General features: G+C 38.4%; 1 pseudogene; it reads right to left on the bottom strand.

Moving 5' to 3' along the window:
• Positions 1–495: 495 nt before the first annotated feature.
• The window catches only part of LOC136280154 (uncharacterized), a 249,422-nt pseudogene continuing 235,687 nt past the window's right edge, over positions 496–14,230 (bottom strand).

Here is a 14,230-nt window from a genome sequence, read left to right as displayed (position 1 = left end):
TATGGGATTTAGAGCAAAAAACTGGTGTGATTCGTTAATTAATCGCACCGATTAGAGCCCACCAGATTGCAAGGATCAAAAGAGATTTCAAAATGGATTTAGTAAATCTTGATATATGAACACATTTCCTGTAGAGCACTTACCTCCCTGTGGACCAAAGATATATAAAAAAGAAAAAGAGCTTGCGTGGAAAAATTTAAAGCAAAAGTTAATATCCTGTCAAGTTAACGTAGATCGATATAAAAGTAAGCTTCCTGACTTACAGAGACTGCAGCTTCACTAATGGAGTAAATAAATCACCACGCAACTTCTTAATCTTGTTTCTGCCTAGCGACCTTCAAAATAATTGTTTTTAAGAATTATGATCAATTATCATTTTAATAAATAATCAAATCTAAGGAACAAGATACAGCAACCTTAAGGCATCACAGAAGGAAAATTAGCGTTTTCATTCAAACTGATATAGCGTGAAAACGATAGGTTATATACCAACGACTAAGAATACATGAAAGTCAAATATATGAACTGCAGATAAAGACGTGAATGAAAGTGATCCTTGCAGTTATGACCACTACTTGAGCAGTAGTGAAAATAAGGCCTGAAAGGCTCATCATCAATCTCCTTAGCAATTTCTGCCTCGCTATATATGTTTCTCCGATCAAGCACATTCTCTACGTCATCTGCTGATAAAGTTAATCCACAATGATCAAATCCGTGAGTGTGAGGCAAGTAGTAAAGTTCACCGGGAAAACCAGGCACTATACAATACCTGTACTGTCTTATGAAATGGCTGTTCTATTTATGTTTCACTTTATCAAAATCAAGTTGCAGGTACACTTTCGCGTCACGATCTCCGGTTATCTTACACTCGTTCGAAGGTGTCACGAATATAATTTTGCCTATTCCATCGGGAAACTACGTTTTCCATCGGAATCTATTGGTGTGTATTGGAAATGTAGGGCAAAAAGTGCGCATCTACCTTTGTTTTTTTTTTTGGTGCTAAGGTCCAAGAAAAACAAAACAGAAAATTAGGTAAATTGTATTCCACTGTTAGTCTTGAAATGTAAGGAGATTAGGAACAATCGAGATTTCAGTAAAGTTTGGAAACGTGATTTAGAGATAATAGATAAATCGTGTCCTTCTCGGTGATTCTTAATGTAATGTTAGTCATAACTTTGGAGATGTCATTTTTGATATCATAACCCTGGACTGCGTAAAACTGTGGGCTGGAAAAAAGGGAGTTTAGATCCCCAATTTACACCCCCCTGTTTTAACTCGTAAAGTATTATGGGTGAGATGGTATCAATGTGAGCCTATATATGTTACTTACAAGTAAGTCAATTCGGTGTTGTTATTGAGGACTCCAGCTGGTAGATCTTCTATTTCGTTGCCATGCAGGTACCTACAAAAGCGTTATATCGTGGATCCTATAGTTTATTCTGAGTTAGGAAAAACCAGTTTCCCTAACTAAATAAGTGTTTAAAATAAGAAGAGTCGCAGGTTAAACATGGAACTAAAACTTAGTAAATAGCGTGCTTTAAAAATGAATAATATATAGTATTGTGACCGTACACCATCTATGAGTATGAAAATATGACCAAGCAATAGGCATGAGACATATGAGATCAAATATTTACAGGAGGTTGAGGTTCTGAATGCAATCCAAATTTCAATGAGGAGAATAAAACGACATTTAGGTAAGCATTTAGCCCGCAGAACCGGCGTAACTTTTTTGGGTTTTCAGGCCAAAGGAAGCAATTGCGAGTTGGGCGCGAAGTGCAAGTCATTCCTTTGGTCACTGGCGTGAAAAAATTCAAAGCAAAATTTAATATCCTGTCAAGTTAGAGTAGATCAATATAAAAATAAGCTTTCTGACTTACAATGTCTGTAGCTCAACTAATGATAATAAAATACTAATGATAATTCTTATATTCCCTCCTTTGCTCGATACATCAGCTCCTCAATACTCAGTTCGTCTGGTGTTGTGGTTGTATAAAAGTGTTTTCTTTCCCTTTCTTTCATGTTATGTTTTTTTTTTTTCGTTTTAAATTTTGCTTTTTGTTTATTTCTATAGAAAATAGTCCGTGTCGAGGTTCTAAAGTAAGAAACCCCGGAAGTAGTGTGGGTGATGTTCATCATGATTGCTGTTTTTACTCTTGTTGTGATTGTTGATTTGTTGTTGCTTTTCCCTCTAGAGAAGTGAGGGGATTCTATTTTCCCTCCTTATATGACTGAGCTCTTTCTGTGCTCAAAATGTCAGCACATCTTTCAAAACATCTTTCAAAATAGAAAAAATAAAAGCAAACTTATTTCCAAATTCTTCAACTCCTCTCACGTTGGGAGCGAGGCAACTCCTAGAAGGTCAAGGAACGAACCTTTTTCTTCTTTTTTCCGGACTGTTCTGTAATTTCTAAAATTCAGCTCACCTACGTTTGTCATGGTTCTTTTCCATTTATCTCTTTGCAAAAAGCATAAGTTTTCTTCAAAAAAAAAGATGAATCTTCCAAAATTTTTCTCACTCATAATGTGTAGCTTTGTAGCTCAGTTTGTAGTATCGCCCAATTAGTATCTGGGTGAAATGGGTTCGAATCCTGTCCGAGTCTGAATTTTTTTAGTTAACTTTTCTTCAATCCGCAAGTGAAAAGAAACTTATTTCGTTTCAAATTCATATCGAAAAGTCGCGCCGAAAATTTAGCTTTCGTTTCGACGATAAAATGTTTCTAACTGTTTTGTTATACGCAATTAAAAAAAATATTTGAAGGACAATGAAAAGAATATAACTGAAGCAAATATTCAGGGGCTATGGGGCGTCCTATAAAAGTAAATGGGCGTAAAGGTTGACAGTTATTTCTATAGCTCCGTTGGTAGTAGTGTTATAGGAGACCTGGGTTCAAATCCCGTCCGAGCCTGAGTTTTTCTCTGCCTTCTTTTCTGCAATTGGTAAAATTGCAGCTCACCTGCGAGGATCATGCCTTTCTTTGATTTTACATCGGCGGCTCCAAAGAAATTAAAATTTTTACAAATACACAACTTAAACTTACGCAAAGAGAACCTTTGTTTTAACAATATACTGTTTGTAAATGATTCAAGTGTAAAAACTATCCCTGTTTGACCTAACCATGTGTTCTCAAAGTGGAAGGGGAGAGGTGGGAATGTTTATTTTTAGCAGTCATTGTATGAAAAAAAGTCCGAATTGATTATTTTTTCCTAATGATTTCTTACGTTAGGGGAAAGGCCCCATAAAGGGTGAATTTAAATGGAATTAGTAACGATTGAAATCTGATTTGATGCAGCCGATCGCATGGACCAGTGGGCGATTAAAATTTGGAACCGAGTTTTGGTAAATGCGCAATGTGATTTGTTCGATTTTGATCTCAATATTACGAACTAACAATATGTTCTTAAAGTGGGAGGGGGGAAGTGGGAAGGAGGAGGTTGGAATTTGTTGATTTTGATTTTGACTAGCTGAGTTTTGAACTCTCCATCTTTCGTTAAATTGCGTCTCTCTGAACCTTTCTTGAAACTAGTGGGATTAATAAAATTTTAATAGAAATCCCATCCCCACTAATAACAACGGCGATGGGATTTCCATGAAAATTTGAAACCGGGCCTTGGTAAATATACCAGTTGGGATATAGGATTTGGATCCTGCCATTATGAACTGTAAACTGGCTCCTCTGCAACGCACGAACTTAAGGGTAAGTAAAATTTGAAACCAAGATTTAGTAAGTACGTGAGCTGAGCTATTGGATTTGAATCTCAACATTACCAACTGTTATGGTTTACACGTGTTACTGGGTCTGTATAAGCTTCCTAAAAATAAGTCTCGTGGAATAAGCAATTAATATTGTTTACTTACAGTCGAATCAACTTGGTGTTGTAGTTGAAGACTCCACTTGGTAGCTCTGCTATCTGATTGTCATGTAAATACCTACGTAAACGATATTAAGAAAGACAATAAAGCAAATTAATCATCTCATGAAGTTTTAAGACTTACAGAGTTTGCAAAGTACATCTGTAGGAATAGAAATTAACTCTTAACCTCTTTCCAGACTCCTCTTCTACTGAGGGAGACCCTTGGAATTTCGGCCAAATCCCTCGAGACCTTAGTAACCGTTCATCATTTATCGCTTAAGCAGCGGGAAAGGAGGAGTCAGAGGATTTGGGTTTTGTCGCGATAAAATTTATCTGATCCTTTATAGGAGCCGCTACAAAAAATGTGGTCTTGCACAAGGGGAAGAACTCCATGAAAGGTAAATGTAAATGGAAATTTAAACCAAAAACCGTGATTTGAAGTCAAAGGTAAACTTGTCCTTCTAAACAATATTTTTTAAAAAATATTTTGAGATCAATATGATCTGCACTGGAAGATGATATGGTCGCAGTTAATTAATAACTAGGAGGCACGAGTTCGAATCTCGTCCGAGGCTTTATTTTTTTAAGGCTCTTTTTTTCAATCGACTGAATTTCAGCTCACCTGCAAGGACCATGACTTTATTTCATTCTCAATCCGCAGGTCCATATATATTTCATTGTGAAGAAAAATGAACCTTCATTTTCGACAATAAATTGTTTTTAAATGATTTATTGGACGAACTTAAAAAAATGTCTTAGGTATAATAAGCACAATATTCCCATTTGACCTGACAGAGTGCTTGTAATGGATATTTGTCCTTTAACGTAGGTTGTTCGTTGAAGCTCATACTTTTTTCTCAGCTTGTGTCCCGCTCTCCATTCATTTTCGGAACAGGTAATGTGTTACGTCTTCAATTTGTTGTAGATTGCCCCAGCAAGTGAGGTGTTGAATAGACTTGGCGTCCATTTCTGCTTTTGTAGTGTTTTCTCTTTTACAACATGGTGTCAAAAGTTAGTTTCCAATTGGAAATTGGTAAAATTTGAAGTTCGCCTAGGAAGATCGTGCCTTTCTTTAAATTTATATCGGCAGCTTCAAAGAAATTAATTTTGGACCAGTGGGCAATTAAAATTTGGAACCGAGTTTTGGGAAATACGCTATGGGATTTGTTCGATTTTGATCTCAATATCACTAACCAAGAATATGTTCTTAAAGCGGGAGGAGAAGTGGGATGGAGGAGGGTCCGTGTGTCCTTCGTCCATTCAATTTTCGTTTAAAATCAAAAATTGATGTCAATTTTTTATTTTCGTTATTTTTTATCATAAAAAATACGAAAGTGCCAAATCGAAAATTTGACTTTTTTTTCTAAAGATAGAATGTTGAAACATAAATCATATTTTTACTTCAATCCTGTCAACAATGAAGGGAAAAATACAACTGAGCGGCAATTTTGCTTTTCCGACAATGCTGCAGTCTGCGGCATGGCTTAGTTTTTCAGTTTTCAGCGGGTCTAAAAATTGAAAATTGCAGAAACATAAATCATATTTTTACTTCAATCCTGTCAACAATGAAGAGAAAAATAAAACTGAGCGGCAATTTTGCTTTTCCGACAATGCTGCAGTCTGCGGCATGGCTTAGTTTTTCAGTTTTCAGCGGGTCTAGAAATTGAAAATTGCAGTCAATTTTCAATTTTTGTTTTTTCGGCAAAAACATTTCAAATCGTTGACGGAACTACCCAAGAAGGAGAGGGAGGGGTCTATTCGCACGTTAATTTTTTGCCCCTAGCGCCCTCTCCCCAGATCCCCTTCCCTCCATGCGATTTTTTTTTTTTTTTTTTTGCCCCTGACCCCCTTCCCCTCCCCCCCCCCCCTTCCACGCCACTCTTCTCTGGAGAGGAGGAAGCAGGAAATTCGTATTTACAGCGTAGTCACTTTTCCAAACATGAACGACTTCAGTGCTGAGTACACAAAGGATCTTGTCATAACTCAAAGAAAAACAGACTCCGAGGTGAGCTTATTGCTAAAAGAAAGATTTCCCGGCAAGAAAGGCCGAGGTCAGTTAAGAGGTTTTGTTTAGAAAATGGAAAACATTTACACATCTGCCTGTCAAATGACGAGCTTGAGCAGTGCATGCGGGACGTCGTTGCTCGGGTAAGTATAAGTTTATTAGACTTAAGTGCTTGTTGTTCGCTATTTTCCTCTTTTTTCTACCTTCATTTCTTTGTTTGCATAGCTGTCTATATGAGTACCCTTCAGGGTTCAAAATGATTTTTCAGCTTTTAATGTGAATTTTGTAGGCTTTTTTCAGGGCTCATTTTTTTCCCGGCTGTCAATGAGCAGTCAGCACATGTCTTCAACACTCAAAATAATTTATTAACAGTACTGAAAGGTATTAAACATTTAATGCGTACGAAACTGCATCAGAAACTTTATTTTAGTCAACATGTTTCGTTGCGGCAATTCCCTTTCTAACAAAGCGTAGTGAACGGCTCAAGCTCGAGAAAGCCTCGAAACTGTCATATCTCCCGTTGCTATTCGTAATTTAAACACTTTTCCGTTTCTAGTCAAATCAAAGGTTTCATTGCTTGCCATGATGGCGGTGAATGGACAGTTCAAAACAGCGCGAAACTTTCATTCCTTCACAGACTCCAGGCGGGCCATTGGGGATGGTATAAAAAATTTACCCCCTCCCTCTCCCTCACCTTCATCCCAACCATGTCTTGCAATATGGCGCCTGGAAAGTCGATATGGCTACATCACCCTCTCCAATATGCTCCAATACGAAGTCTAAGATCTTTTTAATTTCCTAGCTAACGTCCAAAGTCTGGCTGCTGCTGTAATGGACAGAACTGAGGAAGACGCTCCAAAACGTGGAAGAACCAAAACCGCGAAGAGACAGTTAAACTCTCACTTCCTTCCCAGACCCCTTCAGCAAGGAAGCGGACCTAGCTATGGGGAGAGGGCACCGGGGGCAAAAAATTACCGTTTTGATTGCAATTTTCAACTTTCATTTTTTACAATTCCGCCGAAAACAGAAAAACTAAGCCATGCCATTGACTGCAACATTGTCGGAGAAGCAAAATTGCCGCTCAATTTCAATTTTTCTTTTCATTGTTGACAGGATTAAAGTATAAATATAAGTTATGTTTCAATCTTCTATCAAAAGGAAAAAAAGTCAAACATTTTTGATTTGGCACTTTCGTATTTTTTATGATAAAAAATAACGACAATTAAAAATTGACATCAATGAATGGACGAATGACACACGGACCGAGGAGGTTGAAAATATCCATTTCTCGTCTTCTTTGGAGCGACCGATGGAAACTTCACGGAGAAATACAGCGTCACGCCATCGTGATAACGTTCATGTTTCTAACAAATGACCGGTGTGAGGATAGTTTCGTGTTAATCAGCCGGCTTCACCATGTTTTAAATAATATACAAGTAAAACAGTGTATCTTTTGAGGACTTCAGATCGCTCAAATTCCCATGAAAGAAGAAGGTGCAGCTCTCGGAATCTGGATGATGTGCACACGATGTGAGGTATATGTTTGTAGTCACGTCGAGTAGTCCTGCATGAAGTTTGATCAATTTTTCTTAAAAGATGACAACCAGAGGGGAGATTTCTCTTCGGGATATTGCTCATAAAATAGCATTCTTTCAAAGCCTTCCATGTTTCATTTTTCTGAAACATTTTTTGTTGAGAACATTAGATGTAAACATCGCCAAGTTATGCAATATTTGATTTTGAGCTTTTTTCGCGAATTGCCCCTATAAAAAAGTAGAGGCAGGCCCGCAGAGATTTTTACATATTTAAAAACTAGAATATTATAAACAGCTAGGTGGGTAGTTTCAGTTCCAGAATCGGTGTACTTTTGGAGAAATTCAGATAAACGTTTTCTCTGTTTTACCCGACAACTAAAATAACCCGAAACTGTACCGAAATGAATAATCTATTGGTGTGTTCACATATACTCCCAGGGAAAATTGAATTAATCAATGTGAGGACAAATGATGTTGCTATGTATGGTAGAAGTGCCAATTTGTAATGTTGTATTTAGCTTGAGATAGAGAAATAAACATTTCACTCTTTTTTTGCGACGTTTTTGTATGAAAATAAGGCCCCGGGCCTCGAACAAGCAGCCATTGTTACCATGGCAACAAGAGTGCTGCAACCTTTGAAAAGGGCATTTTTGTGCATCCCCCCGAATGCCTAACTGCGTGCAAAATTTGAAGGGGGGTTGAAAATTTTCATTTCCCAGGATGTTTGATTCTTACAGAGACTTGTTCTTAACTTCAAATTTCTTTTCGACTGGCTGAGTTTTGAACTCTCCATCTTTCGTTAAATTGCGTCTCTCTGAACCTTTCTTGAAACTAGTGGGATCAATAAAATTTTAATAGAAATCCCATCCCAACTAATAACAACTGCGATGGGATTTCTATGAAAATTTGAAACCGGGCCCTGGCAAATATACCAGTTGGGATATAGGATTTGTATCCTGCCATTATGAGCTGTAAACTGGCTCCTCTGCAACGCATGGACTTAAGGGTAAGTAAAATTTGAAACCAAGATTTAGTAAGTACGTGAGCTGAGCTATTGGATTTGAATCTCAACATTACCAACTCTTATGGTTTACACGTGTTACTGGGTCTGTATAGGCTTCCTAAAAATAAGTCTCTCGGAATAAGCAATAAATGTTGTTTACTTACAGTCCAATCAACTTGGTGATGTAGTTGAAGACTCCACTTGGTAGCTCTGTTATCTGATTGTCTCTTAAGTCCCTACGTAAACGATATTAAGAAAGAAAATAAAGCAAATTAATCATCTCACGAAGTTTTAAGACTTACAGAGTTTGCAAAGTACATCTGTAGGAATAGAAAATAACTCTTAACTTCTTTCCAGACTCCTCTTCTACTGAGGGTGACCCTTGGAATTTCGGCCAAATCCCTTCGAGACCTTAGTTACCGGTCATCATTTATCGCTTAAGCGTCCGGAAGGTAAGAGTCAGAGGATTTGGTTTAAAATTGCAGCTCGCCTGCGAGAATGGTGCCTTTCTTTAAATTTACATCGGCAGCTCCAAAGAAATTAATTTTTTTAAAAAAAAATACACAGCCTAAACTTGCGCAAAGAAGAGAACCTTAGTTTTGACATTGTACTGTTTGTAGATGATTCAAGTTTAATAAACAAAATATCTCTTTTTGACCTAACAGTGCGTTCTCAAAGTGGGAGGGGGGAGGCGGGAATGTTAACTTTGAGTATTCATTGTATGGAAAAAAGTCCGAATTGGTTATTTTTTCCTAATGATTGCTTGCGTTAGGGAAAGGCTTTATGAAAGGTTAATTTTAACTCGAAGGCGCGTTATAAATAAGTTGGCTCCTTCCCTTTGTTTCAGCTCAAATGCAAAAATCATCCAATATGGCGACTAACGTCCCCACCATGAGTGAAACGGTCTGCATAGAAGACACACTTAAAGTGTTTTTTTTGTGTCCATAAATTTGAAGATATTGCGTCTTGTTGACTCTCATTCCCATAATTGAGCTCATTTTGATATTAATTGGCACAAATTTATCATTTGGCCGCTCAGAGCGCCATCTCCGGTCGACGAGACATTCGCACAGTTGTCTTTTCAAAATTCGCGACGTGTAACTTCGGCTTATGCCCCAAGCCCCTAATACACACTGGTTTCTCGAGCCTTCAGATTATTCCCATTGAAACTAGCGGATTCATGACACATTCTATGCGCAATGCTCAGACTATTGTTATCTGTGACCACTAAAGTATGGATGACTTCACAAGTAAGTGCGATTTTGAGTCAGAATTTCACAACTCTAGTTCAGTTTGGGGAATAGTCTTGGCTGTCGTTGCTCGAAAGATATATTTATTGGGAAAGTTATTCGTTATGGCTGAGGGAAATAAGCCATCTGTACCCAGGAAAAAGCGTCCAACGGATCGAGGTCCTCAGTTCTCGTTCAACATAGAAGTTCCTCGAACTCAGGAGAGCAGACTTCTCGGCATCAAAGACCGCATAAAGATGGAAAAAGGCTCGTTGAATCTTACAAAAGCGACGACAAGCACACAGAATGCAGATTTGATGGAAGCTCTCCTGTTAGCTTTTGAGGAGAAAATTGAGAGGAAACGACTGACATCGAGCGATCTGAGCTCCGAACCGATCTCTTCTTTCTACACCATCCACAACTGCACGGTTTTCAATTCCTTCAGCTTCTTCCATTCCATCTTCGCGTATTTCTTTGCCTTTTGCTGATCCTTTTTCTCCAATTTCTCCTCCACAAGCAGAACGTACGCCACAAATAATGCAAATCACTGCATCTTCATCAGAAAACGACTCCATATATCTCTGCAGTGAAGTCCTAAGTTACCTTTCTAATGTATTGTTCCAAAGGTTAAAGATCATTCAGTATTGTTGTAATCATGTTATACTTAGATTAACAAAAAAGAAAAAGAAATCGCACCATTGAGGAGGAAGCCCGTACAGATGATTCCTTTGGCGACATCGATGCCTGGACATGTCCAAGTGAATCGGTGGTTGGCGGCGGTTCACTCGCGCGCTCCAGAACTTCGCCTGCAATGGTCACTCTGCTTTTATTTTTCTTCCGTTGGGTTAACAGCACTTCCCCTTGGCATTATTGAAGAAATGCCTGGAACATTTCTTCATCTTTTCTTTTTATTCTAACGGTCATCTACATCCAGTATTTAAAAACAGACATGAAATTACGCCATGGCAATTTTAGGCGACGGCGAAGCGAATCATTTCGAATTTCAAATTTAACGACACATATGAAGGTTTCGATCGGAGGAAGGTAATACAAACCTTAAAAAATTCTTCCATTGTGATGAAAACGTAGAAATTTTTACCGAGAAATGCGCCTCTGGTCAGTTGGCCACGACGGTTGATTGACAAATGATTTAGAGGTACCTAAGGCACCTCTCCCTTTATGGCGCGCCTTCGTGTAACGATTGAAATCGGATTTCTGGTTAATTATAAAACTGTGAATCGATAATAAAGGTAAAATTTTTCAGAATGTTTTGGGATTGATGTATTACATCGGATTGGGTGATGATATGGTCGCAATTGGTGCGTGCTCAATGGATGGTAAGAAAGCGAGCCTCCTGCCGAAGAAACAGCAGAAGAAGCGGATTGTGCCTGTTAGGCTAAAGTGGCAGGAAAAAGACAAAGCTTTGGCAGCTTTCCGTTCCTCCATCGCTGGTAAGAAGAACCCGAAAAAAGTTCAAGGGAGGAGTATGAAACTGATCTCTTTAAGGTTTATATCAAACCAGAAATATATGCCCAAACTGTCTGCAGCACTTCACGACATCCAATAGGCGAGGCCCTAGGGCGTTAATTGTCCAGACCCTTGGAACTGGGTGTGACTAAGGACCTAAACAAATCAATCATGGTGCAGTTAGACACTACCTCCACAAGCAACACACCACCAGATAGAATTGCTCAATCGTTGATCCCTCTTGGGCAGGCGAAAAAACCTATCTCACCCACAGCAAAGCAACCTTATTCGCCTATGACAACTCTTAGCTGTGGTGAAGTTTTTCTTTGCTCGAAATTGATTTCTTTCGTATTATATGTTTTATTATTTATCAAGCAAGTTGATATTTCGCTACCGCTAAAGTAGATGCGAATAACATACACAGGAAGAAATATCAAGAGTCCGTAAACGGAAACGTGGAAGAAATATGTGAAAACGTTGCAGAAACACAATGCTCAACACGCGTTTCCGCTGTCGGTTTGGTGACGTTTTCTCGTGTTTCCGTTGCTGCGGTCACAGCGGAACTGTACCACTTTTTTACATGTTTCCGTCAGGTTTCAGTTGAAGGAAAACAAACAAATGTATCCGCAAGTGTAACTTCATGTTAACATGTGCGGAAACACATAGTAACGTGGCGGAAACATGAATTTTTTATATTTCCGTCGACGTCATCATACCTAAACGTTCACGGAAATACAAGGTCACGTCCGGAAACACGTTTTTCTCTTGTTTCCGTAGACGTAATCAGACAGAACGTCGACGGAAATACTGCTGACGAATTCAGATCTAGAGTGGACGGAAGCACTAGATTTTGCTCCAGAAACACTTTTTTTTCTTGTTTCCTCTATTTATCGGACTCTTTCAGCACTCCTTTTTCGTGATCTTCCTTTTTCATTACAGGACAGGTAAATATGTTCTGATCGTGCGGTTTTATATAACCCCTACCAGACTTTTATACCGTCCGTTTGTGAAATCTATGCTCCGCACTATGTACAATCACACATAGACAAGAACTATATTTTATTTACAGCTTCAATCAATTTATTTTATTCTTCTTCTTTTCTTCAATCGATCGACCGGTGACAATTTTTATTATATGAAAAGTACGTATATATTCCCTCGTCGTCCTTGTCATTTGAACATAACATACCTGAAATTCCTTACTTAACGAATGAACATCAGGAAAAACATACAGCTGGTATTTATGAAATGTCAAATGTTCTGAAAATGTATAGAATTAGTCGCTGTGGACAGCCCAACGAGTGCCGTTAGGTGGGTGAGGGCGTGGTGATTCATCGTCAATCCGGTTGACACGTGCACTAGTACGACGTTGCTTCTCAGTCAGTAGCAGAAAGCGCTTTGGCATGGAATAATCAAACTAGTTGTGCGTGCGTACAGTGATGTATCTGATCAGGTATTTTCAGGGCATAAGCTCGTAGATTATCAAATAAAACCCCTCGACTCAAACATCGACTCAATGTAAACCCGTCTTTAATCTTTTTTTTCAGTCTGCACCGAGTAATCCACCCTGCAACTACTATGAAAACGCCACAAATCACCAATACTAATCGTTAAAAAGATGCTTGTGCTGTTTTCGATCGAATTGATAAAATTCATTCATTCGTTGACGTTGACACTGACATTGAACAAAGTTAGCCGTTAGTTCGCACTCTCTTCACAGAAACGCGTTGTGCTTTGCAGATTTCAGGAATTAAAAAAAAAAACTCTCGACAAGAGTGTTACTTATAGAACGTTTTATCTCACTTCCTTACAGAAAACCTTAGTATACTTAAACTGTTGCTTTCGTGTAATTTTGCATTATTCTAAACTATGCATGGGTAATAAACGAATATTTTGAACTTTTGACCCAAAGTCCAGTTTTTATTGGAAGCCAATAAAATATTCTCGTGCTTACAATTTGACGCTCGTTAATCATCACTGGCCGTTCCGCTTGAACTAAAATCTTTTTCCCTTCTAATTGAATCAAGAGATATAGTAAATATCGTAGTAACTTCGTTTTTCTCGGTCCGTACTGCAAGTTAAAGAACCTCGTTTTTCCCGTGCACTTCGCGCTTGTGCCATAAACCCAGCGGAAAAAAACTAGGTCCGTATCTTACAGTACGGCCCTCGAACTCGATTAGTAAAAGGTATGCGTGATGGAAATTAGTACTCTCGAATCGCTTTGAACGCGAGCAAGCCTTGATTCCTTAAATTAAAACCAAATCATACACGATGAACGAGTACGATTTCAGTTCCCCAAGTATACCAAAAGAATGGCTGCGACAAAGAGAGGCACTTATGATGCTTGCGAAAACGATTACCAATATGGCAATCCTGTCTAATCGGCGATTCGTTCAAGTTTTTCCATTTTCTTGGAGCAGTTAGACAAAAGCTGAGATGGCAAAGGTGGAAAGGGTCATGTCATCGAAATGCGTCGTTCGTGTATAAGAAAGACAGCTATGTGTACAAGAATAAACAAGAATAAAAGAGAGATCTTGGTATTCCTTTACCTTGTCCGTTTTGACTTTCTTCAAAGGCTGCACTTAAGCCACATATACATGAACACCCTTTTGTTTGAACTGAGTTGTTACCAAAGATTCCACATAACCATCGATCAATAGGAATTTATCTTAAAATGATATATAAGCAGCGAGTCCCTGACAAATCGGTGGAGTGGTACTCAAATGACTAAAAATGTCTTACAATCCAAACGGCAGCGACGCGTCCACATTGTACACAGTCTTTACGAAAGATGATTTGGGAATTTGTATCTCCTGATTAACAGAATGGTTTGAAGAGGTGGTGTCGTCTTATTGGAAATTTTTCAACTGCGGAGGCGATTTCCACGATCGAAGTTTTCAACTATCTGCTCGCTGAAATCACCCGATTCCTCGAAATATTTTTAAAGTTCTGCCACATTGACAGCGTTGAAATCGGTTCTTATTTTGTTTACGCTTCTTTCTACATTCTTCGCATCTACTTTGGCGGTAGTGAAATAACAACTTGCTTGATAAATAATCAAACATATTACACAAAAAAGAAATCAATTTTGTGTATAGAGAAGCTTCACGACAGTGGAAATTATCTACAACAAAAT

Source organism: Pocillopora verrucosa, chromosome 1 (assembly GCF_036669915.1).
Source record: "Pocillopora verrucosa isolate sample1 chromosome 1, ASM3666991v2, whole genome shotgun sequence".
NCBI classification, from domain to species: Eukaryota; Metazoa; Cnidaria; class Anthozoa; order Scleractinia; family Pocilloporidae; genus Pocillopora; species Pocillopora verrucosa.
The sequence above is the reverse complement of the archived record's forward strand: the minus strand, read 5'-3'. Positions and strand labels throughout refer to the sequence as shown.